At 38.7% G+C, this 26,689-nt stretch overlaps 1 protein-coding gene across 3 annotated transcripts in view; it reads right to left on the bottom strand.

Moving 5' to 3' along the window:
- Nucleotides 1-26,689, bottom strand: part of RNGTT (RNA guanylyltransferase and 5'-phosphatase) — a 507,135-nt gene that overhangs the window by 65,129 nt on the left and 415,317 nt on the right. The gene's annotated exons all lie outside the window — the stretch shown is intronic.

Genomic DNA, 26,689 nt, shown 5'->3' with positions numbered 1-26,689 from the left:
CACTGTGACAGGTTTATTTTAAGGTCAAGCAAGTAATAAAGGCAATGTTGCAGAACACGCATGGTTATACTTATGTTCAGCCTCAAATAACTACTACTAATACCACAGTTCTCAATACGAATTTCTGCTGTTACCTGATACACAGTACTTTAAATCAAGATGCATTAGTGCATGACCTGCACAAACCTCTAAGTGTCATTTATCATAAATTCACTGAAATGTAATTCTGTGTAGGCAGTAAGAGAATTGATGGCCATCAACCTGCTCTCTCACCTGCAGGAGTAATCAAAGAACAAAACAAAGATACCTCTAAAACAGAATACTAGAAGCTCTTCAGAATGCAGTGCTTAGGTTTTAGACCCCATTCACACTTGAGAATTTTTCAGACTTTTGCCTTGTGCCTTACAATGCTCATCATGCAGAATTACATCCTAATTTTCCCTGTTCAGTTGTGCTATGCCCTACACACAAAAAAGTGCATAACCTTATTTTGTTTTTTCCTGAGAGAGTATCAAGCAGTTTTGGCCCCGCAGACTTCAGTTGGGGTGCCTGTAAGTGTGAAGTATGCACATTTTTACACCTGAAAATATCCTTTCCTCCCTTTGGCCAGACCAAGGAAATAATGCCTGAGGCTTGATACGCATGCCAAAAAAAAAAAGCTTGAAAAAAATGCCTGAAAATCTTTTCAAAATCACCAGGAAAAGGCATTCATAAATGTCTTTTTCCAAAAAATTAAGTGAAACAAACATTATATTTGGAAAAAATCAAAGTTTCACATCTTGAAACAATTGAGAAAAGCTCAAGAAATTTAAACTACACTTTACACATTTACATGCAGAGTGAAGGTGCTATATTTTGTGTGATCAATAGTTTTCCAAACATTTGTATGATTTCAGGTTTTACTGTATCCATAAGAGGAGCTAAAGAGGGGAAAAAAAAGATACATTTGTAGGTAGACACTTTGAAAACCTTAAAATATCAGAGATGTTCTGGGGCTTTTTTCCCTATGTACAATTAGAAATCCTTTCAGCGTTTTGGAGTCTGGAAAGGCTGACAAAGCATTAATGTTTTACAGCAGAGACTTTTATGTTTTCTCTGAGCACAGTGAGTGTTTGAGGTGATGAGTATTCTCATGCATTGACTTTCAAAGATGAAAACGGCAAAAGGCTGTAAAACTACATGAAGCAAAATCTTATTAGTGCACATGGTATTCGAATTTTTAACAACATTAACAGAATTAAGTTTCATAATCTGTGGATTTAGTCCTCCCGCACCCCCTAAAACATCTCACTTCTTTTTATACTTTTCTTTCTACAAAGGCTTTATGAAGAAAACCACAACTGCAAAATGGCATGCAAATAAAATACAATGCACAAGTGATTAACATGGATATTAACAAGGTCATATAAAAGTAGTTCCAGCTATTATTGACAAGAAAAATAGAACAATGACTTGATACCCTACGTTAAGAAAGAATGTATGTGAAACTAAGTTCTGTAGATAAAGAAAAGTTAAAAACACAATAAAAAAAAGTGTATTCAATGGAGTCATCACTGCTACGGTTTTTTGTACTGCATTTTGCAAGCATATTAATGGTAAAAAAATGAGCAAATCAAGGCAACAAATGAAACAAGAAAACTGCTACTGCTATCTAGGTAATCGCTGAGCAAACTGTTGGTGCTATATAAATACTGCATAATAATAATAATAACAATAATAATCGGTATTAGGACAAGCACACTCATTATATTTCATCATGTAAAATAGGCAGAAAAAACTGCAACCAATAGAAGAGTGGGTGCCAGAACATATAGGGGTAATCTGAGAATATCCAAAAACGATATCACATGGTAAGCAAATGAGTCAGCACAACACACAGTTTGGCATTTTAAGTATGCATATATGGTATCAAAAGCATGTCACAAAAACAGTGTACAAAAAATAGATGTACTGAACATGAAGTAGATACAAAATAAGTAGCTAAAACAGCTAGATGAGTGTCCGTGTGTTTTAGGAAAGATGAAAAAGCAAAATGTGCCTATTGTTTCTGGGTCCAACTATGGGTACAGTCAACAAATAGTATCCACATACAGTCAGGTCCATAAATATTGGGACATCGACACGATTCTAAATTTTTTGGCTCTATACACCACCACAATGGATTCAAAATGAAACGAACAAGATGTGCTTTAACTGCAGACTGTCAGCTTCAATTTGAGGGTATTTACATCCAAATCAGGTGAACGGTGTAGGAATTACAACACTTTGCATATGTGCTTCCCACTTGTTAAGGGACCAAAAGTAATGGGACAATTGGCTTCTCAGCTGTTCCATGGCCATGTGTGTGTTATTCCCTCATTATCCCAATTACAATGAGCAGATAAAAGGTCCAGAGTTCATTTCAAGTGTGCTATTTGCATTTGGAATCTGTTGCTGTCAACTCTCAAGATGAGATCCAAACAGCTGTCACTATCAGTGAAGCAAGCCATCATTAGGCTGAAAAAACAAAACAAACCCATCAGAGAGATAGCAAAAACATTAGGCATGGCCAAAACAACTGTTTGGAACATTCTTAAAAAGAAGGAACGCACCGGTGAGCTCAGCAACACCAAAAGTCCCGGAAGACCACGGAAAACAACTGTGGTGGATGACCGAAGAATTCTTTCCCTGGTGAAGAAAACACCCTTCACAACAGATGGCCAGATCAAGAACACTCTCCAGGAGGTAGGTGTATGTGTGTCAAAGTCAACAATCAAGAGAAGACTTCACCAGAGTGAATACAGAGGGTTCACCACAAGATGTAAACCATTGGTGAGCCTCAAAAACAGGAAGGCCAGATTAGAGTTTGCCAAACGACATCTAAAAAAGCCTTCACAGTTCTGGAACAACATCCTATGGACAGATGAGACCAAGATAAACTTGTACCAGAGTGATGGGAAGAGAAGAGTATGGAGAAGGAAAGGAACTGCTCATGATCCTAAGCATACCACCTCATCAGTGAAGCATGGTGGTGGTAGTGTCATGGCATGGGCATGTATGGCTGCCAATGGAACTGGTTCTCTTGTATTTATTGATGATGTGACTGCTGACAAAAGCAGCAGGATGAATTCTGAAGTGTTTCAGGCAATATTATCTGCTCATATTCAGCCATATGCTTCAGAACTCATTGGACGCTGCTTCACCGTGCAGATGGACAATGACCCAAAGCATACTGCAAAAGCAACCAAAGAGTTTTTTAAGGGAAAGAAGTGGAATGTTACGCAATGGCCAAGTCAATCACCTGACCTGAATCCGATTGAGCATGCATTTCACTTGCTGAAGACAAAACTGAAGGGAAAATGCCCCAAGAACAAGCAGGAACTGAAGACCGTTGCAGTAGAGGCCTGGCAGAGCATCACCAGGGATGAAACCCAGCGTCTGGTGATGTCTATGCGTTCCAGACTTCAGGCTGTAATTGACTGCAAAGTATTTGCAACCAAGTATTAAAAAGTGAAAGTTTGATTTATGATTATTCTGTCCCATTACTTTTGGTACCTTAACAAGTGGGAGGCACATATGCAAAGTGTTGTAATTCCTATACCGTTCACCTGATTTGGATGTAAATACTCTCAAATTAAAGCTGACAGTCTGCAGTTAAAGCACATCTTGTTCGTTTCATTTCAAATCCACTGTGGTGGTGTATAGAGCCAAAAATGTTAGAATTGTGTCGATGTCCCAATATTTATGGACCTGACTGTAGGTGGTATCATTGCAATTGTCAGGAGCAGAAGAATTTGGTTACCCATTACCACCAAATGAAAGCTGATTTGTCCTAAAAAAAAAAACAAAAAAAAAAAACAAGCTTTAGTTCACCTGGATACACTAAGTAAATGTGATGATATGTGGAGTTTTACTAACACACACATCAAAGTTGCAAAACATTGTTCAGGCATTAAAGTTTGTTTACCTTCATCATGACAGGGTTAAAATAGAACCACAGTCTCCCACTCAAAAAAGAGTCAGGCAAGTCGCTGTCAGGAATGGACTTGCCAGTAATGGTGGGACTCACCTGCCTTGTGGGCTGCAGTACCAGGGCTGGCCAGCGGGTGCTCCCAGCAATCAGAGACTCAACCCTGCAGCCAGCCAAACACCTGAACCTGATCATGCAGGTGTATTTAAGGGATGGCCAGACCTGCAGTCTCTGCCTTGGTGTGTGTTTTTCCTGGGCCCTGTATCTTGTTACCTGCATCCCTGTTCCTGTCCCTGTCTGATTCGTTGCTGACCTTGCCTGATCCGGACCTCTGCTGACTTCTCCTGTTTTATCCCTGGCTTGTGACCCCGACCATTCTCTGCCTGACCCCCTGTACCTACCTGCCCGATTGTTATTGACCCGGCCTGCCTGACGACGCTTGCATTGTATGTACTGTTATCTGTGGGTGGTTTGGTTCGTTTGCACTGTGTTATGTTTTAGTATTGCACTGCGTTTATGTTTGTATTGTTAGTCTTTAATAAATTATATTATCTATAACTTATCTGAAGCCTGCGTTCCCTGCGTCAGTTCACATACCTCTGGTCATACCCTGGAGCCCTGACAGTCGCACCTGAAATCGTGCTACTTCAATGAAGTAGAGTGATTTCAAAATCGCATTGAACCAGGGCGAAGTTGAGTGTAAATCAGTTTCTAACAGAACACCTGCTGTACATCTTCATTAGAAGACTGGTAACCTGCCAAGATTTTGGTACAACAGAAAGTAATAGGCAAGATTTCAGCCCTTCTGCTGTGAATATGAAGATGAATTTCTCCGCAATGCCCACAGAGATGAATTGTTTTAAAGTGTTTTTACAGTTTGTATAGAATACATAAATACTTTACTGTACATAATCTGGGCATAGGTTATAATTGAGCCAGATAATGCACCTTGTGCAGGTCTCTGCTGTCATTTTGCAGAGATATATGATCACCAGAATAAAAATTAGTCAATCAACAGTTTAGGTTTTAGCTTCCGAGCGGTGCTACGTTTCTTATGTCTGACTACAGAGTACCTACAAGACATAAAAAATATCTACACTGCTAGTTATCTTTTGGGCAAAGTTATAAGGGTAATATACAACTGTAACACCACAATATCATATTAAAGAGTATTTATCTTGCTGAAGTCACCAAATAATCTCCTAGAGGTATCTGCCAGTACCGGTTTTACCAATGTCCTAAAAAACTAAAGCATACAATATGCAAACACCCTTGAAGAAATGCAAGGGTACGGACCTGTACATCCATATTCCTGTTTTTAAATGTGTGTTAGGGTAACTACAGTGTTGCTGATAATCCATCATCAAGAAACTGCTGTCCCTGCTTACTGCAGGATATGTATTTTGCATATATACTATAGTGTGTGTGTTCCTGAATGTACAGGCATAGACAAGCAATCGTTCTTTAACATATTAAAAGGAAAGTCTTCCAGACTAATAAAATTAGAAGACTCTTCCTCTGCTAATTATATTCAAAAGGCAAACTGTAAAATGAAAAATGTTAATTGGTTAAATGGACCATTGTTTACTGTCCTTGGAAACAAGGATTGTAAACACTCTATTGCCTTATTTGTTATTTTCAGCAACTGCGAGTAGGCTCTATTCAATTTAAAGCAGAACTACACTGTATCTGAGCAGCACAAACTAAAAACACTGTTTAATTAATTTTTGTTATTCAAAGCAAACTCACCCATCCAATCAGGTTTCCATGCTTTAGTTTGCTGAGAAATCACTTTGAAAAAAACCCTAGCATTTATGGCTGTGGCCATCTTGAGTAAGGGCAGATGATTCATGTAGCATTTACTTCCTGGAATTCATCTGCCCTTAGCTCAGGCATGCAGTCAGGAGGGTGTACTTAAAACCCCTCCTGAAGATTCCTGGAATGTATGACATCATTTGCCAAGGTATGGAAACAGGGAAGTAACTGAGGAAATGAAAAAAACAGTTTAAAACAAGTAAATATGATATAAATTCCTATTTACTAATGCTAGCAGCACAGGGATTAAAAATGGTCAATGTTGATTGAGATAGTGAAGTTCCACTTTAAGATCAAGTAATTGATCAACCAATTAGCTGCCTCTACATCTTATAGATGGGGAAGGAAACTTCATATAAGGAAAATATTTTGATTGCTGGTTGGTATTTTTGAAAGGAACAAGCTAGATCATCTATATTATTGCATGCCTAGAAGCCACCTAGGTGCATAATATAGATCGGACATACATACTGGATGGGTGAAGTGTCTATATGCTGGGGTCTCTGGAGGCTCCTGATTGTTTTTTTATTTCACAAGTACTCGGTTGGACTTTGTCATCTATTTTGAAATCCAACAAATGCTACTCTCTGCAAAGAACCAAGTTGCTGCTGTTTGGATTAGAGGAGTTTGACCTATTGACTCGCTCCTGTTTTCACAACAATACTAATAATTACATTAAATTATCAGTGATTGTTAATAATTGCAACACCTACCATGGTGCTGATCCTGTGTCTAGTGCTTGAGTTCAGCTGATGGGGTCTGGGAACTAACATGAAGAGGCTTTCTAGAAACACCAAACCTCCTCACCAGCAATCACATGACTAGCATTTGAGGGAGTGCAGAGCACTGATTTCTTCAAGAAAGGGAAGTATTCAGGTTTTAAACTGAAGTAGGACAAGATGAGTGTGGGGTGGCTTGTAAAATAGTACAAGCCCACTTTACATTGGAATTTGTTCTGTTATGAGTGGGAAGACTGAAACTTGCTGTGTCTCCTTTGGGAAAGTTTCCATAGCGGTTTAAATATTCATCTGGAGAGGAGGTGAACACATCATTTCTGCAATGAAGAAACAAGTGTCCAAAATTTAAATAGAATTCTTTTGTATTACAATGGGAAAGGTTTTTGTTACTGTCTGTGTCCCCATTGGGATTTCCCCTCACTACATGTCCTAACAACACAGCAGGATGTGAGGGGAAATCTCAATAGGAACCAGAGACAAAAAAATCCCCATAGAAGTTTCCTATCTTGTCAACCCTATTCATAACTCAAAATAATAAAAGCCTTGGCTGAAATTTCACTTTAAGGTGGAAATACATGATCAGCTCCTTAATCGAATGGTACATCTGTGGCTTTGTACAACAATAGCAACCTTACAAACTTGTTACAAATATTCTTGCATCATTTCCATAAAATTTTACTTTGTTCTATAACTTTTTGGGGGCTAAATTAACTATTCACAAATGTGATCTAGTTTCAAATAAGCAAAAAAAAAAGGTTTTGTTTACATATTTATTACAGCAAGTCTACACCTGCAAATTGATATGATTTAATCTCCTTGGTTCCATTTCAACACATCTGGCTTGTTGAGGATTCTACCTTTTACATTTAAATAATGTAGCGCATTGACGTTAGTGTCTATTGCAATCAGTGTGCACCAGATTATGTTAAGTAAATCACAGCAAATCTTCATTTTGCAGCTGTGCTATAATGATTATCTTAATAAGTGATAAAGCAGAAAACTTTGAGGAAGTCAAGGGATAGCATTTTTTTTAAATGTATACAATGAAAATAAAATGAAATTATAAAACAATGCTAAGAACCCCTTTGGCACCCATGCACATTGTACATGAGTTCTGTTTATTCTATGAGCTCCATCAAAACATGCTACTGAAAGGAAAAAAAAGCAGCATTTTTGTTTTATTTTTAATAACAAAACAGCATATTAATATCATCTTAGTGCATATAAAAAAAGAGGGAGTTCAACTGACAATATCTTTGGTAATAAAATGCGTGCATTCTAACAAAGTTTTACATGCATATAATTTGTTCATACTTTTCCATTTTCCTTCAGTCCAAAAATCTAGTTTTTAGAAAAATGAAAATTGTGAGAACGGTAAGTAAAGATTTGCAATATGCGTGACTTCAATACATTTTGGTTACAGATAGCTATATACTAATGATGCTGCCAAAAGATTGGATATGTGTTATTATGGGGTTGCATATGACCCTTTTTGGTCCTTAATTCCTATCACAGAATAGATTCAAAAAAAGATCGCTTTTTCTTCAAAGTACAATAGATCATAGTCAGAAATGATTTTTTACCTGGCCAGTAACCTAAGACTGACAGCTGAAATCCTACTTGCTCCAATGGATTGCTAGACTTTGTTGGACCTTATGCTTTTCTAAAGGTTAAAAGCTCCTAGCAACATATTCAAACCACCATTATACAATAGTCTGTGAAGGTTCATTTACCAAATTCATGGTATATCAGGTAATATTTAGTCACATTCAACTCGACTTGATTTGTAATGTTTCTTAGCTTTTCCAAGCAACTTCTTTCTGTTCTATGTAGTATACAAGAAAACTCCCAAGAATTTATATCCAAACAAGTAGCACAGATGCCTGAATCCAATTACCATGGAAAGGCATGTTAAAGGTGTGAAAATTGTGGAACCACCCTGTACTGGTTACATAATCGAATCCTTGGTGTCAGGGGGCCTTCTAAAATGGTAATCCCTTGATTTACATGGTTAATGGTTTGAATTGTTGTCAAAATACTGGGGTAGAGATGTAAAAATGGCATCATGTGGAAAACAGATGGTGTTGAAGAGGCCCCACCACTGCTTAGTGATGACTGTTCCACTTTGATATAGGTGGCCTTTTTCACTTTTGTGAACAAATTATCCTCTGTCCAAAATGTGCACCTCACTGTTCTCAAAAGAATGTTCCTTTTCTTCAGGTGTAGGAAAACAGACATTTTAAAAAAGCTGGTTTGAAGATGAAAGGTAAATTCAAAAAAGAAAACAATATGCAACAATGTCCTCTACTTAAAAATAGAAAAAAAATGTGTCTCAGTTCACACATTTTAATCTGTAAAAGCTGATAAGTAGTCTGTACAGCAAGCATTTGCAATGCTTTCCTTAAGCTTCAGTCATCTTTCTCGAAGCTCCTAAAGTATGCTTCAACCCAACTTTAAGAATGAAGATGGATCTAAATAGGAGTTCTGTCTGTACCTTTAAACGAGCTATCACAAAACTTTTAGCAATATTCAGCACTGCTTCAAGTTTCCTCAAAGCCTGTTAGAAGTTCATTGAAAGCTAAAGCTTGTACGTTATTTACATTCTGTATTCAGCTGAAGGATGAATACAGAATTTAAAACAGAAGGTGGTCATACAGTCATACACTGTACGATATTCACTGTAAATCCCCTTTAGATTTACCAAAACTATATAAAAGGAAGACACATCTATTTTATCCAACCAATCTGGCAGGACTCTATATAGCTGATGGTAGATCTAAAGGAGAGTGTACAATCAGATTGTATATGGAATGGCGAGCTTAAGGGATGCAATAAAGTGAGCCTAAAGTCATGCAGTTCATTATAAACTCTATTTGCTAAGGTATAGGTTACTAACCTTGCTACTTATCTACCAAAACTGCCAAGTGCCATTTCATATCGACAATTTGTAAATGCTTGTTGTACATCATCTCTCTACCTAATCTATATATTCAATGCCTGTGTAGCCTCATGTTGCTAGCTGAACTTTTCGGGTTGACCAAGAAACAATAATATTCACAAAGGGCTACTGAAATATAATTATAGGATAACTCCACTTTCGTGGAAAAGACATATCATAAACAGCATAAACAATTGCATCACAAGCAGTTCTAATTAAATGGTATTAAAATTATCTTTCCAATTCAACCTGCACTGTTGTACTTTTCTGTAAAAAACAACAACTTTTTCTTGGAAGTTACGAGGATATATAGGAAGTTTCTGAAAAAAAAAAAAAAGTTTTTGAATCCAGTGCGATCTTATGTGTAATCCATGGTGTTCCACTGAAAGACTCTGAAATATATGGTGCCTGGTATGATGGCTGATACTTTAAAGAATGTTTTCCAAATAATATAAGAATTCAGTACAAATCAGCAAAGCATTATGAAAAAAGCAAATAGACAACAATCACATTCTTATATAAATAACTTTTTGGAATAAAAGAAATAGTTATGCAGCTTTCTTTCTTTGGGTGATGTCCTAGAACAAGGGTGGGTGATGCCAAACACAGCATTCTCTCCAGCAATGTATTACTCCACTTGAATGTGATCTGATTTTGTATAAAATATAAAACAAGTTACTGATTGCATCGCTTTCCAACTATTATGTGAGCTAGTTTCGTACTTCGTATGCTCTACTTTGACAATATAAGGGTAATAACTGTGTTGACTTAGCAGACAGGGGACAAAAAAAGTGCTGGTGTAAATGAACAGAGGACATCAAGAAAGGCAGGAAGACAGGAAAATGCTTTTGATTAATCAGTGTGGCACATATGTAATTTTTACAGTTTGAAGCTGTACATACATTTTACTTTATGAGTTACTCCAACCAACCAGAAAGAGTTCTACCATAAAAAAACATATTTGGATAACTTTGAGTCTGATTGGTGACTTAAGAGTAAAACCTCTATATCCTTCAAAAATAGACCTACAGGTGAAACTCGAAAACTTAGAATATCGTACAAAAGTTCATTTATTTCAGTAACGCAACTTAAAAGGTGAAACTAATATATGAGATAGACTCATTACATGAAAAGCAAGATAGTTCAAGCTGTGATTTGTCATAATTGTGATGATTATGGCTTACAGCTCATGAAAACCCCAAATCCACAATCTCAGAAAATTAGAATATTGTGAAAAGGTGCAATATTCTAGGCTCGAAGTGTACCACTCTAATCAGCTAATTAAGCCATAACACCTGCAAAGGGTTCCTGAGCCTTTAAATGGTCTCTCAGTCTAGTTCAGTAGGAATCACAATCTTGGGAAAGACTGCTGACCTGACAGTGGAGCAGAAAACCATCATTGACACCCTCCATAAGGAGGGAAAGCCTCAAAAGGTAATTGCAAAAGAAGTTGGATGTTCCCAAAGTGCTGTATCAAAGCACATTAATAGAAAGGTATGTGGATGGGAACAGTGTGGAAGAAAAAGGTGCACAAGCAGCAGGGATGACCGCAGCCTGGAGAAAATTGTCAGGAAAAGGCCATTCAAAAGTGTTGGGGACTTTCACAAGGAGTGGACTGAGGCTGAAGTCAGTACATCAAGAGCCACCACACACAGACGGATCCAGGACATGGGCTTCAAATGTCGTATTCCTCTTGTCAAGGCGCTGCTGAACAACAAACATTAGAAGCGTCTTACCTGGGCTAAAGAAAAACAGACCTGGTCTGTTGCTCAGTGGTCCAAAGTCCTCTTTTCTGAGGAGAGCAACTTTTGCATCTCATTTGGAAACTAAGGACCCAGAGTATGGCGGAAGAATGGAGAGGCACACACTGCAAAATGCTTGAAGTCCAGTGTGAAGTTTCCACAGTCTGTGTTGATTTGGGGAGCCATGTCATCTGCTGGTGTTGGTCCACTGTGCTTCATTAAGTCCAGGGTCAACGCAGCAGTCTACCAGGAGATTTTAGAGCATTTCATGCTTCCTTCCGCAGATGAGCTTTATGGGGATGCTGACTTCATTTTCCAGCAGGACTTGGCACCTGTCCACACTGCCAAAAGCACCAAAACCTGGTTCAATGACCGTGGGATTACTGTGCTTGATTGGCCAGCAAACTCGCCTGACCAGAACCCCATACAGAATCTATGGGGCATTGCCAAGACAAAGATGAGAGTCATGAGACCGAACAATGCAGAAGAGCTGAAGGCCCCTATTGAAGCATCCTGGTCTTCCATAACACCTCAGCAGTGCCACAGGCTGATAGCTTCCATGCCACGCCGCATTGAGGCAGTAATTGCTGCAAAATGGGCCCAAACCAAGTACTGAGTACATATGCATGCTTATACTTTTCAGAGGTCCAATATTGTTCTATGTACAATCCTTGTTTTATTGATTACATGTAATATTCTACATTTTCTGAGATTGTGGACTTGGGGTTTTCATGAGCTGTAAGCCATAATCTTCACAATTATGCCAAATCACGGCTTGAACTATCTTGCTTTGCATGTAATGAGTCTCATATATTAGTTTCACCTTTTAAGCTGCATTACTGAAATAAATGAACTTTTGCACGATATTCTAATTTTTCGAGTTTCACCTGTATTACTCATACTGTTAATCACAGATGCAAATTGTACATACACTAATAAAGTAAAATGTCCATTCACAAAAATAACTGAAGAAACAAGTTGGGCTCCATGTACATAGGCCTACTCTGACTGCCGGCCGAAGAAAACCACAAATTGCGGCAAAATCTCGGTAGCTGCGGTCAGCGGTCAAAATGTTCCTATCCTGAATGAGATTCTTCTGCGTTCAGGACAGGCAGGTTTAACCTCACCTAACTGCGGCAGCTGTTAAACTCAGCTAAAAGACTATTTTTACATGGACACATAGGCTTTTATGGAGTTGAGTTTAGGAGCTTTGGCAAAAAAATGCCAAAACCTCCTAAACTCAAGTTTAGCAGCTGCTCGTGTACCTAAACCCCCTAGATATCCCAGTGCCAGCTATAGTAATTTGAAATGAATGATTTTTTATTTCTAAGCTTTGTTTACAAACACCAGAGCCCTCAGAAGAATGTGCATGAGAAACACTGACTTGCTTAAAAAAAAGAGATACATTTTAATATTTAATTTGTCACTTTGCATACATGCACCATATACACCACATACTTTATGATACAATGAAGATATCACAATTATGCGTAGGCTAGAAAGAAATAAAAAGACAAAGACTGTCTAAAGGCTCCATCGTGTCCTACAATAGAATGTTTAAGAAACTTTAATGTTACATCATTTCAATTATTTTCAAAACTAAGGGGACAGGACAAGACAAGAGGAAAAACAAAGGAAGTGAAAAAGCGGGTTTATATGAAATATTAGTGTTAAATTAGATATAGCCATCAGTACTATTTACAACTTTCAGTTTGGGTCCAGCAAGACACTGTTAACTGTTCCAAAGCTCCTTGTTCTATATCTCCAGTCAGAGAAGGACACACTGTTTATATTACAATATGGCCACATGCCCCCATGCATATCCAAGATCGAATTCCATTCACCATATAGTTAAAAAAGCCCAATTCAAAATTATTACACCAGTTTTGTGAGATGATGTTGCCTTATGGAACAGTTTACAAAGAGGATTGTACAATTTTACTTTGTTCAAGTGTGAGGCACTGTCTATCAAACATGTTGGAGGAGGAGCAGGGGAATGGCTTGGAGTCCAGGGCTTCGGGCTGCCTGTACATGTCTATGCACAGAGCATCGCAGGTTAAACTATAGACCTGGTATGAGAGCATGCATGTAATGGTTGCTCCAGGAGACCTGGTCTAGTCTACGCCCATCACGGTGGGCATACCCTCAGAGGGGTCTTCAGGGTCTGGATGTCATAAGATGGATCATGGCACTACACTGGTATAGCACCCTGCGACTAACTCACTTGCATGGCGAAACTGCTAATGAGCCATGAAGGCAATGGGCAGTCAGTTCCTGATAGAAATGTCAGTCAAAGAAGGAAAATAAATCTGGTAAGAAATCAGTAAGAAATTCTTCAGTAGCAAAAAAACTAAGGACTCACAGAGTGAGTGAGGTTACTAGAGGGTGGACTAAGCAAAGCTTTTGCCAGTGTCCAATCAACTGAAGGTAGTGGCATATAACCCATGTTCTATGAATCTGTCCCTGTGTACTGTACTGTTCGATACAGAGAAAAAGTCTTGCATTTAGCTTTACTTTAAATGGAAAATATACAATCAATCTCACAAATTAACTACTTCACACAAATAGAGCTTTCTTTTGGTGGCATTTATTCATCACGGGGTTTTTTTTATTTTTTGCTGTATAATGAAAAAATACCATTTGCAAACAAATAACCTTTCTTCATACATTTAGGCCAAAATGTATTCTGCTACATTTCCTTGGTAAAAAATAACCCAAATCAGTGTATATTGACTGCCTATCTAATTTTTTTGAGGCCCTAAAATGCCAGGGCAATACCCCCCAAATGTCCCCTTTTTGGAAAGCAGACAGAGTAGACATATCAAAGTACTTCGTAAGAGGCATGGTAAGTTAATTTTTCATCACAATGTTTTGGAAAAGTGAAGAAATTAAACGCGTTTTCTTTTTTACCAATGCAGTGCAACACCATCGTACCTAGTACAGAGCAACACAATCTGCTGTGTCTGGTGGACACAGTGGTTGCAGATTGCTCTGCTCTGCTCCCCAGGGGTGCGTGCAGTGCGCAAGAGCAAGTTTGGACAAGTGGCATTGAAAGTATGTATAACTGTTCATTTTCTTAATAACTGTGCCTTTAAACAAAATGTCTTTTTTTTTTTTTTAATGTAAGCTAGCCTGCGGTTCATGCTAATTGCATGTTATCATGGCTCAGTTAATTATCTAATTAATTGTTTACTTCTGACAAAAGGATAAGATTAATTTTTAGGTATTAAAGGTTGTATACTTATTAACAGAGTTGCACAATACACATGATTTCGGCATAATTATGCAACAATCACATCAGCGTTTGATACAGCAGAGGTGAAAACAGTAAGCCTGGCCTCTGTGTTAATGACTCAAACAATAGTAAGAATTCACCTAACAAGCACTGAATACTGGAAGTACATGTTGGATGACAAGGATATCATCTGAAATTCTAAAGGTTTCATTATAATATCCCTACATGCATGGTACTTTTTACACTGGTTAATAAAAAAAGATTGTTTTCTATAGAATGCCCTGACAGTATCCCGCATTTAGATTGTTGTTAATGACATTTCCTAACAACAATGGTAGTATTTAGAGTTTTGGTAAGCGGTTGTAAGCAATAACTGGAAATGCATCTCACATTTAACGCCACAATGTATGCAAGAAATGTTGCATTTGTACGATAACTGCAAAAAACACCTGTAAATCCTACCAGAAATCCATTGCAGTCAAATGCACTCAGCTGTTTATCAGCTTTAAAGGATACGTTCGCCTTTCAGAACATGTTACACCCATATTGGGGGTATAACATGTCATGAGAGCATCGGCCCAAACTCCCCACTTATCCCCTGCTTTGACAGCTAGGGAGCTTCGCCCATACGACCGCATTGCTCATTCACCAAGTCCCAGCAGCCTTAGTGGCCGTTGGCTTGTAGTTCTCAATGAACTACCATGGTGCTGTGGAGAGCTGTGGTAGTTGATTGTATCTTCCTGTCAGTATATTTGCTTGCTTGTATATCCTGTACTGGCAAGCAGATATACTGACAGATCTGCAGGAGATCTGCGTGGCACCCTGGTGCAATGCTTTGCGGGCTCCTGCAGAAAAAAATACACATTTTTTTACCTGCAAAAAAAGTGCATTTATTATTTTATACCAAAAGGTGAACTTTTCCCTTAACAATATAAGAAGAAAGAATGTTGCTACAACAAAGCAGCTCCCCCCTATGTAATGGAGAAAAGGGAGAAGTTCTGTAGTCCTAAAATTTCCTTGTTCTATGGTGACAACGTTGCTCCTTTACAGATACAGTGAGTACATGTTATCATCCCAAGGCAGAAAGTGTCTCACTGGCAGGATCAACAGGTAAAAATAAACCTGCATTCACACATGAGCAAAGTGTAAGCAAGGCAAACTCCAGGTGATTTTAAAGTGTTGTTTTCAGGCGTAATACAGGTGTTTTTGCATGTGTATTAAGCTTCAGGAGTTTGTTTTCTGGGTTGGGCAAAGGGAAGAGAGCAGTTCCATAGGAGGAGAGGAATTCTACAGACATTGAAGTCTATGGAGCCAAAAACACTTGACTACGCTGGGAAAAAAAGCTCATGCTTTTTCTCAAGCATAGGGTGACTAATCATACAAGTGTGCATAGTGCGGATTAAAGAAACCAGCAGAAAAATATTCAGGTGTGAATGGGGACTAATAAACAACAGTCTGAAAAAAAGAAAACACATTTGGCTTCTACATCTAAGGAATTTATTACATTTCTGTTCTTGGGTTTAAAAACACCTATATGCCATTAGGTTCCTGATGGGAGTTTTGAGCCTGATATAGATTATAAAAAGGAAATCAAAGCGATTCTAAAAGGTTTTTTTTTTTTTTAAGAAAAAATAACAAACATGTCTATACTTACTTACTGTGTATGCAGTGTGAACACAGCAGCTTGGACCCTCCTCTGCTTGGGTCCCCCGCAGGCTCTCCTGGCTCCTCCCATTTGTCAGGTGCCCCCACAGCAAGCAGCTTGCTATGGGGGCAACCGCTGCTCTGTGTCCATTCACAAACGGAGACACGGCCTTACCACCTCTCTCTTCTCACTGGCTTACTGGCTGTGATTGACAGCAGTGGGAGCCAATGGCTCCAGCTTCTTTCTCAGCCAATGAGATGAGGGAGTCCCGGGATAGCCAAGACTCCAGTCCACATCACTGGATCGAGAGGGCGCTTAGGTGAGTATTGTGGAGGGGGGGGGGGCTGCTGCATACAGAAGGTTTTTTACCTTCATTCATAGAATGCATGAAGGTAAACAAAAAAAGCCTTGAGCCTTTAGAACCACTTTAAGTAGCAGTGAAGGTAAATGAAAAGGCTACAGGAGGTAAAATACATCTTAATGATCCAGGAACTTTACATTTATTGCTCTTAATGAATCAATTTATATTATAGGGTTTGTAAGCCTATAATGAGAAACTGCATAGTTATACAATGTGCAGCACAGGGAAAATTCTGTTTTTACACTAAACTCAAGTGGCCAAACAATAAACTAACTGCACGCTAACAAGGCCACTAAAGAGTATTTATGGTGCGCGGCACGTCAAACATGCCTTTAGCAATCTCTTCTTGCAGGAAAAATCAATAACTGCACCTACTATAAGTTATATTGGTATAGGTAACAACACACACTGAAAACTCACATTAATGTAAAATAGCACCCAGCATAAATTGCATTTTTAACCGCAAACTGTTTAATTGTAAGAATGGAACTTCTAATTCAAACTAAACCTTTTGTACATGTTTAACTATTCATGAATCAGAATTAAGAGAGGATGTAAAGGTGGGAAAAGACATAATGGTGAAAAAAGCCCATTTGTACACAGATGATGAAATAAAACCCAATAAAACTGGATTTTTTTTGCTACTCACTGTAAAATCAATTTCTCTGAGTTAATTGATGGACATTGCTGCTTTAAACATGACCAATGGTTTTATAGCCCCATCTACAGGAGTAGGACACTAAGCAGAAAAAAAAAGGCTTGGCACCTCCTATGGGCAGTCCTCTCTGGGCATAAAACCCCCTTTCTGCTATAGGCCGCCAGTCATTTTGCCTGCTTGGTCATGAATACAGAAGAATCAGCTCTGTCTGTCAATGAATGTAAGAGAATGTTTTTTTTCAAAATAAAATTGTAATGTACTATTTCCTTGTTTGTATAGTTACTTCTTAGTGACATATAACTCGACTCAAGTATTGCCAACAATATCCAAAATGTTACAATATAGTACTTGCATAACACGTTCATGCATTGTACATTAGACACATTGTGTATCGTACATTTCACTGCAATACAATCCATCCTGCCCTATTTTCTCATGGATTGCTGTGCTTTTCAGCTTTTTTTATCCTGAATGGGCTGTTTAACACACTGAAGTGTACATCAATGCACGTGCTGCTGAGCACAGTGTTGTTGTGTAGAAGGACCCTATGACCATCTGTTTGGATTTTACTAGACAGAAACACTGTTGGATAAAGTTCTCATTTCCTCTCCTGGAGACAACAAAGTGAAGGAAAAATGAAGAATAGGCACACAGCAATAATAGACTTGGAGGTTCTAACATTTATTCAGGTTTTAAAAAAGAAAATCCAAAGTATACCCATTCCTTGAGTAACCTACTTGGTGTGTTTTATTTAAGGGAGTCATTAGTTATATTTCTTACATGGGGCTGATAATTTACCATTGTGGCTGTGCCAAAGTCACACAGCTGTACGCTATGGTGCCAAATAGGCATCACAAACAGAGGATGTTCGCTCACACACAGATAAGACAGCATGGCCAGCTGGATCACAACATATACACTCTAGTAGTATGGCCATGTTATCACACTGTTCAACCATTCATCAGATATGGCTGTATTAACATGGAAAGCACAGTGCTACAATGGGGCTCATTTGTTAACTACTTGCCGACCGCCCACAGTATTTGTACTGCAGACAGGTGACAGCTACAGGCGGAGCGACATACTGGTATGTGGCTCTCACTGTACTAACACAGGGGGGCACTACCACCCCCACATGACTACTGTGTTTGCTTGACAACACAAAAGATTGCGGATCCCGGTAATCAGGACCCAGTGATCGTGAGATAGCTAGGCGATCACAGAATCATGTTGGCAAAGCTGTTATGAATCAGTCTCATTCATAACAGCTTTGCTTCTCTTCCTGGTGAGCTGTGATTGGCCCACAGCTCTCACATGGACCAATCCCAGCACCCTGCACAAAGTGATTAGCTGTAGCCAATCACAGATCACTAGTATTTTGAACTGTTATGAATTTAACGCATTCATGACAGTTCAAAGCAAGTATTGCAGGAGCAATAATCTTTGTTGCTCTTGCAGTGCAAAAAAAAAAAATCCCTGATCCCCCATCCCAGAGTACTATGGTAACATTAAACTACTCTGATGAAAGTATTTTTTTAAATAGTAAAAAATAATTAAAAAAAAAAAATTTAAATAGGAGGGTTTTTTTTTATTTTTTAAGGTTTTCCTAATTCTCTCAGGAGAGGTAGCAGAATGTGTTTTGGGGTGTTATTCCATATATACCCATGGCATGGGTGAAAAATGTATAATTTAGATGACAACTTGAGTGTAAACAAAAATGGTCATTGTCAACATGCCTCTCAGCAAATTTCTTAGGGTGTCTGCTTTCCAAAAAAGGGTCAATTCGGGGGGGGGGGGGGTTGTACTGCCCTGGCATTTTAGCACCTCAAGTAAAAGCTGCATAAATACCAGTAAATATATATACTTTGTAGATGCTAAAACTTCCACAAAAACCAATATACGCGTATTGGGATTTTTTTTTTTTACCAAAGACATGTAGCAGAATATATTTTGGCATAAAATTATAACTAAATTTGAGTTTATTGGATATTTTTTATAACAAAGTAGAAAATATAGTTTTTTTTCAAAGTTTTCAGTCCTTTTCCATTTATATCACAAAAAAATAAAAAAACCCAGTGGTGATTAAATACCACCCCAAAAAAAAAAAAAAGCTATATTTATGTGCAAAAAAGGACAAATTCTGTAAAAGCAAGCATGACCATGCAATTACCAGTTGAAACAGTGCAGTGCCGAATAGAAAAAAATGGCCTGGTCAGGAAGGGGGGAAAATCTTCCAGGGCTAATTAAAGGAATAGTGGTCATTCACATTGCAAAGTGAATGTTAATGGATAAGGACAAGCTGTGTACCAAATGTGCTCGAAAAAAATACTTTGTTTCATTTTTATTTCTCTCACACATTTAGGACATGGGTATTCAAAGATAGGGCAGGTGCGGGGGGATTCACGCATCCACATTGGATGTGTGGATGAGGGAATTGGGTCAGTTTTTTTTTTTCCCGCTCAACCCGCTGGTTACATGAAAAAACTGACCCATGTAAAGCCAGTTTAAAGGATAAGTTCACCTTTTGGACAAAAATAATAAATGCACATTTTTTTGCAGATAAAATAATGTGCATTTATTATTTTTGTCCAAAGGACCCTGTAAAGCATTGGCACCAGTGATCAGTAGATCGATGATGCCATGCAGGTCTCCTGCAGACCTGTCAGAATATCTGCTTGCCGTATGGGATGTACGAACAAGCAGATATACTGACAGGTAGCTTCAATGAACTACCACAGCGCTCAACAGCGTTGTGGTAGTTCATTGTAAACTACAAGCCGACAGCCGCTAAGGCTGCCAGGACCCGTAGGCACTCATTCACAGAACTGTGTTTTCAAATCAGACAGATTGTATGGGGAAAATTCTACCTGTATTATCTGTTAGAGGGAGGGGGGGGGGGTGGCGGGCACTGCTGCCGCTATGGAAACATATAACATGTTCCACCCTAAAAATGGGTGGAACATGTAACATGTTCAAAAGGTGAACTTATCCTTTAACTACTTAGGGACCGCCTACTGGATGTGATCCAGCATTTCCGTGTAGGGGGTGCATGTGCACATTGCCCCGATTGTGTTATCATTGATAATAGCACAAGCCAATCAGCAGGTCCCCTACAATGATTTATGGCCAGGACCCCTGCTGATCGGCTGAGCTAAGGATAGAAGAGAACCCGGTGTTGGCAAAGCAGGATGATAAAACAGTCACATTGCTTAGTAAAAGCAGCACACTTTTTTACACACATTACACCTGCTGGAAATGCAGTTAACCCTTTAATTGCCCCTAGATGTTAATCCCTTCCCAGCCAGTGTCATTAGTACAGTAACAGTGTATATTATTAGCCCTGATAAATGTATTTGTGGTACTGGTGATGTCAGTTAGCCAGTTCCCACAAAATGTGTCAGATTGCCGCTGCATTATCACAGTCCCACTATAATTTGCTGATCACCACCATTACTAGTATAAAAAATAATTTCAGTATATAGACCATTGTTTGTTTGATGCTATAACTTTCACACAAACCAATTAATATACGCTTATTGGGATTTTGTTTTACCAAAGACATGTAGCAGAATACATTTTGGCTTTAATTTATGAAGAAATTAGATATGTTTTATAGCAGTAAACAAATATATATTTTTTTCAAAATTTGTCTTTTTTTTCATTTACATAAAAAATAAAAAAAACAGTGGTGATCAAATACCACCAAAAGAATTCTCTATTTGTGTGAAAAAAAATATCAATTTCATTTGGGTACAGTGCTGCATAACCGTGCAATTACCAGTTAAATAAGGACAGTGTCGAAGAGCAAACAATGGCCTGGTCATGAAGAGGGTAAAGTGCTTAAGTGTTGATGGCATGATTACTGCTTTTAAATTTAGAACGATCGTTGGGCCAAGAGCTGGGGTTTAAAGGAAAACAATATTAGTTTTTGGGTCAATTTTAGTTGAATTTTTTTGAATTGTGATCAGTGTGTCCATGTGGTTATGTTATTGGTTGCAATCATGCAAAAAAGAAAAAAAAAAAAAAGTATTTTATGATAGTCACATTTCCTTCTCCAAGGAATGTTTGAGTATGAGAAGCTATATGCTTTTATCCTAATGCACTTAGAGATTTGTAAAATGATCCCATTCCCAGAGGCTCTGTGACAATTTTCAGGCTCAAACAGTGAAGGTGAGCAAGATCGCATAACCAGGGTACTGTAATGCATCTAGCAGAATTTAGAAACTCAATTTATCACTTTAGACTTTGGCAATAAAATTACATCATCATGCTAATACATTTTAATTACAGTAGGTTATAAATTGCCAGCAAAGAGCCTCACAGGGCACACTGAGATAACATTCAGCTGAACCTCAAGAAGGTGTATCACAGCTTTCACATTTTAGGCAGATGACTTTCTAATGCACTGACAAGGATAATTATGGGTAAAATTAAGGTGTCATTAAATGTAGCAATTTGTATACACTCCTGCTTCATATAGGCAGGGGGGCAAATAGAAGTAATTTATAAGTAATGCAGCTCAGTAAGAAAACAGTGTTGTGATCTGCTATTTGGATAAAAGTTAAAAAAAGAACGGTTAACACAGAGGTCACAGAGAAGGATTTAGTGTTGCAAATGCAATGCCTAACATTGCGATTATGTAGTGCAACTTGCATGTGGTTTGCATATTCTATGGGGTCAAAATCACGCTAGAATTGTACCAAAATAGTACAAAACCGGTTTCAAAATCATGGTGTGCGGAGTTGCATTAATGTGAATGGGCACCATTCAAAACAATGTTATTTCCATCGCCATGTGATTCTGTGCAATTCAAGTCATAGCGGAAATCACACGAACGTGAATAGAAGTCTAAATCAGTGTTTCTCAATCTTTAATCAAGGCACCATTTAAAATTATGCAGAGTCGGATAGCACACCATTGTAAAATACAAAACAAATAGTTTTACATAATGCAGCTGCTTCTTCACAGGTAGAGGTTAATTTTACAACACAATATAGCTTTGTACACTAGTACCGACTAGTATTCCAGTGTTTTTCTTCTTTCACTTTCTCTCCCTCATACAGCTAATATAACCCCAGTGCTGACAGAGACAGCCTTTAAAAAGGTGCCCGACATTCTCCTTATCAACCACTGATAGACCTGCAGCTGGCCCATACAATGCCCCAGGCTGCATTGCTGTACAATATACACCTGTGGCTTTATGTAACAAAAAAGGCAGGCTTGATCTGCCCACTGGTATGTTGACAATTTCAGGGCAATTTTTAGGTATTTTGTCAAAGCACCCCTCAACACAGCTGATCAGGTAAGTAGACAGCTGAGGAGAGTTAAGGCAGGAAAATCAGCAGATCCTCATGGCATTAGCCCAAGGGTGCTTAGGGCGAGTGCAAACCAGCTGGGGGTGTCATTCAACGGGTCTTTAACTTGAGCTTGAGTCTACGAAATGTCCTTAGGCTATGGAAGATGTCTTGCCTTGTTACTGTGCCAAAGATACCACGTCCTTGTGGCTTCAAGGATTACAGACCAGTGACTTTGACCTTCTACGCCTGAAGACCTTGGAGAGACTTGTTTTACATCAGTTATGGCCCATGGTTAGTAAATATTTAGATCCTTTGCAGTTTGCCGGCCAGCCAAGACAGGGAGTTGAGCATGCTTTCATTTTCATATATGCACACCTGGATAAGCCATCGAGCACTGCAAGGGTCATTATTTTTTAATTCTCCAGTGCTTTTGATAATATCAAGTTGGCTCTCCTAGGTGAGAAGCTAGCAGCAATACAGCCTGATGTCTCCCTTGTGTTAGGGATTGTAGACCACAGTTTCTGTGTTTTCAAGACTGTGTGTCAGGGTGTTAAGTAATATTGGGGTTCCACATGGGACAGATTTTCTCTCTTTCTCTACCACTAATTTAAACTACCAGAGTCTTGACATCTTCATAGGTTTTCAGATGACTCTGAGGTAGTGGAATATATCAAGAATGGGGAAGAGACTGAGTATAGGAATGTGGTAGAGAACTTTGTCACATGGTAGAAAATAATCATCTGTATCTAAATGAGTAAGACAAAGGAGCTGGTTGTGGATTTAAGAAGAAGGAAGGCACCAGTGACCCTTGTCTCCATATGAGAATTACAGGTATATGGGGGTGCACACAAATAATAAGTTGGTCTGAAGCAAGAACACTGAAGTGCTCTGTAGGAAGGGCAAGAGCTGCCTTTTTTGAGGAAGCTGAGGTCTTTTAACACTGGATGATGCTGAAGATGATGTCTGTGGTGGCCAGTACTCTCCTATATGCGGCTGTATGCTGGGGAAGATGGAGATGGAGTCTTTAACAACAATGTTAGAAAGGAAAATGTCATCCAAGGTACATTCAATCGTGGCCAACTCCACCTACCCACTCCACAATACGCTGTTCAGTCTGAGGAGTACCTTCAGCGGTAGATTGCTACAACCATGATGCACAACAGAGCAACACAGGATATCATTTTTGCCTGTGGTCATCAAATTACATAATTCTTCTCCGTGAGTGCTGTATGTGAAGATTTCATCTGGTTTATGATCCCGATTTTTATGAAGTTTTTATATTATGTTGGAACTAAGTTCATGCATAATGATTTTTGGGTAATGTTAGAGAAAGTGGTGTAATATTTGCATTTTGGTAGTTTTATTTTCTGGTATTATTCAATCTGTGTTGCCTACTTTATGTAGTATTTTAATAGGATGGTATGTTTGATTACAGTATTAAATATTTTTTTATTATTATTGCTGTTTATTGGTAATTTATTGTTGTTGTGTCTTATAGTTCATTAGTGGAAGAAGAGGTTTTAGGGAATTAGGCAGTTTGTAATATTTATGGCTAGGTACAGTATACATAGGTTCCCTTCTCAAATTGGATTTAGTATCATGATAAAGATAGGCTCTGCATAAAAGTTACTGTTACCAACAGCAGAGCAACCTTTGCTTACTACCAATATGCTGCACTGCCAATTGATAACAGCAAACCATTCTTACTGTATATGTCAGGGTTAAGCTCTCTGCAATATGTGCACATTTTCCCATGTCTGCAATGAAATCCCAAATAGCATTGTCAACTCTACCTGCTGGGCCACACAACACTGCCTATCACCACTCCTCAGTTCTAATTAACATGTATATTTTGATTTCTATCCTAGCAAAAAAATGCTTCTGCCTTGATTCTCAAGCATCTGCACACACGTTTGCAGGGAAAGAGCACTTGGAATATGTAGTTCTGGAGCGTGCCTGTAAGGATACAGTGAGGAAACCATTTTTGGCAGCTGTCCCTGAAAGACTTTTACAAGTCTGATGGTAATGTCATAGGGTGTAAAAAAAGCTGGTTCAAACTACAGGAACAAGCTCTAGAGTTGAAGCAGGAGGTTTGGGGCTGCCTTGCCACTTTAACTTGGATTGGGTTGGCTGCTTGATGACCAGAAGCTAACATCCTGCTCCTGACCAATGTATAAAGAATCAAAGAAAGAGAACACTATGCATACAAATGCATATTAGATTGAGTAGATGACCTATAGCACATTTTATTTATGCAATTTAGTGCTAGCATATATCATACTTAGAGTGAAACAACCCATAACAGTTTGATAACAATTAATGTTCTTTAACAAAAGAACATATATTACACAATAATAATTATGCTACCAAAATGATTGTGTGCAGTTCTTGCTAAAGGCTGCTATTTTGTTGAAGCCCAGAGCAGTCACTTCCTTATTGGAAACTCTCCCCCACTAGTTTTATAAAATTATATGTCACTTTCTTCATTTAAAATATGTATATTTCCAGCCTTGATTGTATGTCTTGGCTTAGCTAGAAAGGAAAGCTGACATATGTTTTACAGTGCTGATGTTCACAGGCTGCCATGAGGGAGAAAGGAGAGAGAATATCAGGGAGAAAAGATACTATCCTTGTACATTTAACTCTGTTTCTCCTCGAAAGCACAGTTTGTCCTGTCACTTCTCCTCCTCTCTTCCCCTCCTTAAAGTGTTACTAAACCCACAACAGTAAAATCAGTCTGTATATGCAGTAAAGCATGCTTGTTATACTCACTGTGGAACCTAAGGGGTTAATCCTCCACATTGTATAAAAAGGATGTTTGATCCTGCCTTCTCTGATCCTCCTCTTCTTCCAGTTTCTCCTAAATATATGCTAATAGAACAGAGGCATGGGGGCAAACTGCACATGCTTAGTTTGGTGTGTATTGCTAGAAGTTTTTTTTTTTTGTGTTATTGGGAGAGTGCGTGTGATCAGCACAGGGCCAATCCGCACTATCCAGACAGAGGCCATGGGTTCTGCATCCTCCTACAGGAGAATGAAAAACCCTCCTACAAGCTGTAACCAGTGCTTTGCTAGACAATTAGAAAAGGTATTTAACAGTTTATATTTACTAAAATAATTGCATTTCCATGTTCTTTGTACTGTGGGAGACCAGATATAGTGAATGTAGGGTCCTGGGATTAGTAACACTTTAATCTGTGTTCCATCCACAATCTGTGTCACTCCTATTGCTTTCTACCCCCTTCAGCAACAGTCACGTTTAGGCTTACACTTGTGCAGTGTGGGACACCGCATGTAATTTGCACAGGAATCACACCGCATTCCTGTGCAAATCACATGTGATGTCTGTGAAGTGCGATTTGAGCCATGCATTTTGTATGGCTTAACTTGCATCACATCTGCACCAAAAAGGTGCAGGACTTTTTTTTTTTCCTCCCCGAACCTTATCCACATCACATGTGTGTTCACACCCATGCAGTGTAAATTCTGGCAATCACACTGCATTTTGTCTTCTAATTTAGGGCGTCCTTAATTTAATATCGACACCCGCACCAGACCGCATGGACACCATGCGATTCCAATGCACAGGATTTGCTGCGTTTTCCACATTAGCGTGAACCAGATCTAAATCTTAAAGCTGTCAGCTGATCAGCCTCTAGTTGGTTCTGATTTTAGGCACAGTACTGTGAATAGAGAGCATCTAAGCATGTACAGAGCAAGGTGAGACAGTGTCTTACTGGATTGTAAACCATATAGGCACTTATTTTTAACATTCTACATTACTATATGCTATATATGCTACTATGCAAAAAGGGTCAGCCTGAAGTGATCCATGTACATTTTTGTGCAGATAAAAAAGTGCATTTATTAATTTTTTTAAGGAGCCTGGAAAGCATTGCACCAGTGATTAGCAGATCACTGGTACCATGCAGGACTCACACAGACGATCAGGCAGTTTCACACCGAAAGGAATAATCAGTGAACCACCACCATGCTCAACAGTGCCGTGGCAGTTCATTGAGAACTACAAGGTGGCAGCCACAAAGGATATTGGTACTTGAAGTTCATTCATTTACGAAACTCTGTGAATGAATAACAAAGTTGTGTGGGCTGAGCCCCGCTTGTTTAAAAAAGCAAAAGATGGTACGGGGAACTTCTCACTGTACTGCTGTCACATGTGGATGATCCAGGTAAGTGCACTGGGGCAAAGCATACATTTTTTGGTGACAGGCTTTCATCAAGTGCATGACAGACTAGTTTCAATTTTCTTGAACATGTCATTGGAAACCCGTCCCTTCTATGTATATTAACA

This window comes from Staurois parvus, unplaced genomic scaffold (genome assembly GCF_062004578.1).
Source record: "Staurois parvus isolate SC_StPar_1 unplaced genomic scaffold, SC_StPar_1.0 ptg000561l, whole genome shotgun sequence".
Lineage (NCBI taxonomy): Eukaryota > Metazoa > Chordata > Amphibia > Anura > Ranidae > Staurois > Staurois parvus.
Note: the sequence above shows the minus strand (reverse complement) of the source record. Positions and strands in the feature narration are given on the sequence as shown.